Raw genomic sequence first — 6,183 nt, forward strand, 5'->3', positions numbered from 1 at the left:
TATTAACCCCTAATCCGCGTCACTAACCCTATAATAAATAGTATTAACCCCTAATCTGCCCTCCCTAACATCGCCGACACCTAACTTCAAACATTAACCCCTAATCTGCCGACCGGAGCTCACCGCTACTATAATAAATGTATTAACCCCTAAAGCTAAGTCTAACCCTAACACTAACACCCCCCTAAGTTAAATATAATTTAAATCTAACGAAATAAATTAACTCTTATTAAATAAATTATTCCTATTTAAAGCTAAATACTTACCTGTAAAATAAATCCTAATATAGCTACAATATAAATTATAATTACATTGTAGCTATTTTAGGATTAATATTTATTTTACAGGCAACTTTGTAATTATTTTAACCAGGTACAATAGCTATTAAATAGTTACCTAGTTAAAATAATTACAAAATTACATGTAAAATAAATCCTAACCTAAGTTACAATTAAACCTAACACTATACTATCATTAAATTAATTAAATTAAATACCTACAATTATCTAAAATTAAACCTAACACTACACTATCAATACATTAATTAAATACAATATCTACAAATAACTACAATGAAATAAACTAACTAAAGTACAAAAAATAAAAAAGAACTAAGTTACAAAAAATAAAAAAATATTTACAAACATAAGAAAAATATTACAACAATTTTAAACTAATTACACCTACTCTAAGCCCCCTAATAAAATAACAAAGACCCCCAAAATAAAAAATGCCCTACCCTATTCTAAATTAAAAAATTTAAAAGCTCTTTTACCTTACCAGCCCTGAACAGGGCCCTTTGCGGGGCATGCCCCAAGAAGTTCAGCTCTTTTGCCTGTAAAAAGAAACATACAATACCCCCCCCCCCCAACATTACAACCCACCACCCACATACCCCTAATCTAACCCAACCCCCCTTAAATAAACCTAACACTAAGCCCCTGAAGATCATCCTACCTTGTCTTCACCATCCAGGTTCACCGATCCATCCTGAAGAGCTCCTCCGATGTCCTGATCCAAGCCCAATCGGGGGGCTGAAGAGGTCCATGATCCGGTCGAAGTCTTCATCCAAGCGGGGCAGAAGAGGTCTTCCATCCGATTGAAGTCTTCATCCAGGCGGCATCTTCTATGGTCTTCCATCCGGAGCGAAGCGGCAGCATCCTGAAGACCTCCGACGCGGAACATCCATCCGGCCCGACGACTGAACGACGAATGACGGTTCCTTTAAATGACGTCATCCAAGATGGCGTCCCTCGAATTCCGATTGGCTGATAGGATTCTATCAGCCAATCGGAATTAAGGTAGGAATATTCTGATTGGCTGATGGAATCAGCCAATCAGAATCAAGTTCAATCCGATTGGCTGATTCGATCAGCCAATCAGATTGAGCTCGCATTCTATTGGCTGATCGGAACAGCCAATAGAATGCGAGCTCAATCTGATTGGCTGATTGGATCAGCCAATCGGATTGAACTTAACTCTGATTGGCTGATTCCATCAGCCAATCAGAATATTCCTACCTTAATTCCGATTGGCTGATAGAATCCTATCAGCCAATCGGAATTCGAGGGACGCCATCTTGGATGACGTCATTTAAAGGAACCGTCATTCGTCGTTCAGTCGTCGGGCCGGATGGATGTTCCGCGTCGGAGGTCTTCAGGATGCTGCCGCTTCGCTCCGGATGGAAGACCATAGAAGATGCCGCCTGGATGAAGACTTCAATCGGATGGAAGACCTCTTCTGCCCCGCTTGGATGAAGACTTCGACCGGATCATGGACCTCTTCAGCCCCCCGCTTGGGCTTGGATCAGGACATCGGAGGAGCTCTTCAGGACGGATCGGTGAACCTGGATGGTGAAGACAAGGTAGGAAGATCTTCAGGGGCTTAGTGTTAGGTTTATTTAAGGGGGGTTTGGGTTAGATTAGGGGTATGTGGGTGGTGGGTTGTAATGTTGGGGGGGGGTATTGTATGGTTTTTTTTACAGGCAAATGAGCTGAACTTCTTGGGGCATGCCCCGCAAAGGGCCCTGTTCAGGGCTGGTAAGGTAAAAGAGCTTTTAACTTTTTTAATTTAGAATAGGGTAGGGCATTTTTTATTTTGGGGGTCTTTGTTATTTTATTAGGGGGCTTAGAGTAGGTGTAATTAGTTTAAAATTGTTGTAATATTTTTCTTATGTTTGTAAATATTTTTTTATTTTTTGTAACTTAGTTCTTTTTTATTTTTTGTACTTTAGTTAGTTTATTTCATTGTAGTTATTTGTAGATATTGTATTTAATTAATGTATTGATAGTGTAGTGTTAGGTTTAATTGTAGGTAATTGTAGGTATTTTATTTAATTAATTTAATGATAGTATAGTGTTAGGTTTAATTGTAACTTAGGTTAGGATTTATTTTACAGGTAATTTTGTAATTATTTTAACTAGGTAACTATTTAATAGCTATTGTACCTGGTTAAAATAATTACAAAGTTGCCTGTAAAATAAATATTAATCCTAAAATAGCTACAATGTAATTATAATTTATATTGTAGCTATATTAGGATTTATTTTACAGGTAAGTATTTAGCTTTAAATAGGAATAATTTATTTAATAAGAGTTAATTAATTTCGTTAGATTTAAATTATATTTAACTTAGGGGGGTGTTAGTGTTAGGGTTAGACTTAGCTTTAGGGGTTAATACATTTATTAGAATAGCGGTGAGCTCCGGTCGGCAGATTAGGGGTTAATGTTTGAAGTTAGGTGTCGGCGATGTTAGGGAGGGCAGATTAGTGGTTAATACTATTTATTATAGGTTTAGTGAGGCGGATTAGGGGTTAATAACTTTATTATAGTAGCGCTCAGGTCCGGTCGGCAGATTAGGGGTTAATCAGTGTAGGCAGGTGGAGGCGACGTTGTGGGGGGCAGATTAGGGGTTAATAAATATAATATAGGGGTCGTCGGTGTTAGGGGCAGCAGATTAGGGGTACATAGCTATAATGTAGGTGGCGGCGCTTTGCGGTCGGCAGATTAGGGGTTAATTATTGTAAGTAGTTGGCGGCGACGTTGTGGGGGGCAGATTAGGGGTTAATAAATATAATACAGGGGTCGGCGGTGTTAGGGGCAGCAGATTAGGGGTACATAAGTATAACGTAGGTGGCGGTCGGCAGATTAGGGGTTAAAAAAATTTAATCGAGTGGCGGCGATGTGGGGGGACCTCGGTTTAGGGGTACATAGGTAGTTTATGGGTGTTAGTGTACTTTAGGGCACAGTAGTTAAGAGCTTTATGAACCGGCGTTAACCCAAAAAGCTCTTAACTCCTGGTTTTTTTCTGCGGCTGGAGTTTTGTCGTTAGATTTCTAACGCTCTCTTCAGCAACGACTCTAAATACCGGAGTTAGAAAGATCCCATTGAAAAGATAGGATACGCAATTGACGTAAGAGGATCTGCGGTATGGAAAAGTCGCGGCTGGAAAGTGAGCGTTAGACCCTTTTTTCAGTGACTCCAAATACCAGAGGGCGGTAAAAACCAGCGTTAGGAGCCTCTAACGCTGGTTTTGACGGCTACCGCCCAACTCTAAATCTAGGCCATAGAAAACAAACATTTTTTGCAATAAAGTTATTAAAGTTTAAATCATATTATTAACATGTGTTTTTTATTTATTTTTTATTCTATATGGAAGTATTTTAATAAAATGTTTAAACTTTTACTGGCCACACTGCCTGCCTTACTTCAAGACAGTTTTTATTTTCTTTAATGACATTGCAGGGGCCACAGCCAATGTAAACCTGTGCAACACGGCTCATTAGGGGTAATGAAGGTGCACTCCAAATTGCAATCCAATCCAGGGAACTTTTCCTTGTGAGGCAGTGGTGTTGTAATTGGAGGCTGCAGATGAACTGTGCGTATGCAGTCAGCCATCTTGTTTTTTAGGGCACACATTGCATGCAATGTATAGAGTGGGTGCATCAGCTCTAAGCTACTCCACTACAGAAACATTATGCAAGGGGGGAAGAGAAAAGAAAGCGACAGTAGCATAAAAAATGATAAAATAATGAATTTATTTTTCTTTTAATAAATTATAACATTTGCAACCTTATTAGCTTATGGATCGTATATTCCAGTTTAAAAAAATCTTTTCTTTACCATTACTTTAAGTAGGTTTCACAGGTGTTGTGGGTCCTATCATAGAATGGGTTGCTGACTGACATCACTAATGGCATTTAGTTTAAAATAAAAAACTAACACCTAGATTTAGAGTTTTGCGTTAGAAGGGGTGCGTTAGCTACGCGTGTCTTTTTTCCCCCGCACCTTTTAAACAATGCTGGTATTGAGAGTTCTCTGAAGGGCTGCGTTAGGCTCCAAAAAGGGAGCGTACAGGCATATTTACCGCCACTGCAACTCTCAATACCAGCGTTGCTTACGGACGCAGCCAGCTTCAAAAACGTGCTCGTGCACGATTCCCCCATAGGAAACAATGGGGCAGTTTGAGCTGGGAAAAAACCTAACACCTGCAAAAAAGCAGCGTTCAGCTCCTAACGCAGCCCCATTGTTTCCTATGGGGAAACACTTCCTAAGTCTGCACCTAACACTCTAACATGTACCCCGAGTCTAAACACCCCTAACCTTACACTTATTAACCCCTAATCTGCCGTCCCCGCTATCGCTGACCCCTGCATATTATTTTTAACCCCTAATCTGCCGCTCCGTACACCGCCCCAACCTACATTATCCCTATGTACCCCTAATCTGCTGCCCCTAACATCGCCGACCCCTATATTATATTTATTAACCCCTAATCTGCCCCCCCAATGTCGCTGCTACCTAACTATACTTATTAACCCCTAATCTACCGACCGGACCTCGCCGCCACTATAATAAATGTATTAACCCCTACACCGCCTCACTCCCATATCAAAAACCCTATAATAAATAGTATTAACCCCTAATCTGCCCTCCCTAACATCGCTGACACCTAAATTCAAGTATTAACCCCTAATCTGCCGAACAGACCTCACCGCTACTATAATAAATGTATTAACCCCTAAAGCTAAGTCTAACCCTAACACCCCCCTAAATTAAATATAATTTAAATCTAACGAAATAAAATAAATCTTATTAAATAAATTAATCCTATTTAAAGCTAAAAACTTACCTGTAAAATAAACCCTAATATAGCTACAATATAAATAATAATTATATTGTAGCTATTTTAGCATTTATATTTATTTTACAGGCAACTTTGTATTTATTTTAACCAGGTACAATAGCTATTAAATAGTTAATAACTATTTAATAGCTACCTAGTTAAAGTAATTACAAAATTAACTGTAAAATAAATCCTAACCTAAGTTACAATTAAACCTAACACTACACTATCAATAAATTAATTAAATAAACTACCTACAATTATCTACAATTAAATCAACTAAACTAAATTACAAAAAACAAACAAACACTAAATTACAAAAAATAAAAAAAGATTACAAGAATTTTAAACTAATTACACCTACTCTAAGCCCCCTAAAAAAATAACAAAGCCCCCCAAAATAAAAAAATGCCCTACCCTATTCTAAAATAAAAAGTTAACAGCTCTTTTTCCTTACCAGCCCTTAAAAGGGCCTTTTGCGGGGAATGCCCCAAAGAAAACAGCTCTTTTGCATTTAAATAAACATACAATACAACCCCCAACATTACAACCCACCACCCACATACCCCTAATCTAACCCAAACACCCCTTAAAAAACCTAACACTAAGCCCCTGAAGATCTCCCTACCTTATTTTCACCATGCCGGGTATCACCGATCCGTCCAGAAGAGGGTCCGAAGTCTTCATCCTATCCGGCAAGAAGAGGTCCAGAAGAGGGTCCGAAGTCTTCATCCTATCCGGCAAGAAGAGGACATCTGGACCGGTAGACATGTTCATCCAGGCGGCATCTTCTATCTTCATCCATCCGGCGCGGAGCGGGACCATCTTGAAGCAGCCGACGCGGATCCATCCTCTTCTTCTGACGACTAGACAACGAATGAAGGTTCCTTTAAGTGACGTCATCCAAGATGGCGTCCCTCGAATTCCGATTGGCTTATAGGATTCTATCAGCCAATCGGAATTAAGGTAGGAAAAATCTGATTGGCTGATTGAATCAGCCAATCAGATTCAAGTTCAATCGGATTGGCTGATTGGATCAGCCAATCAGATTGAGCTTG

This window comes from Bombina bombina, chromosome 2 (genome assembly GCF_027579735.1).
Source record: "Bombina bombina isolate aBomBom1 chromosome 2, aBomBom1.pri, whole genome shotgun sequence".
Taxonomy (NCBI): Eukaryota; Metazoa; Chordata; class Amphibia; order Anura; family Bombinatoridae; genus Bombina; species Bombina bombina.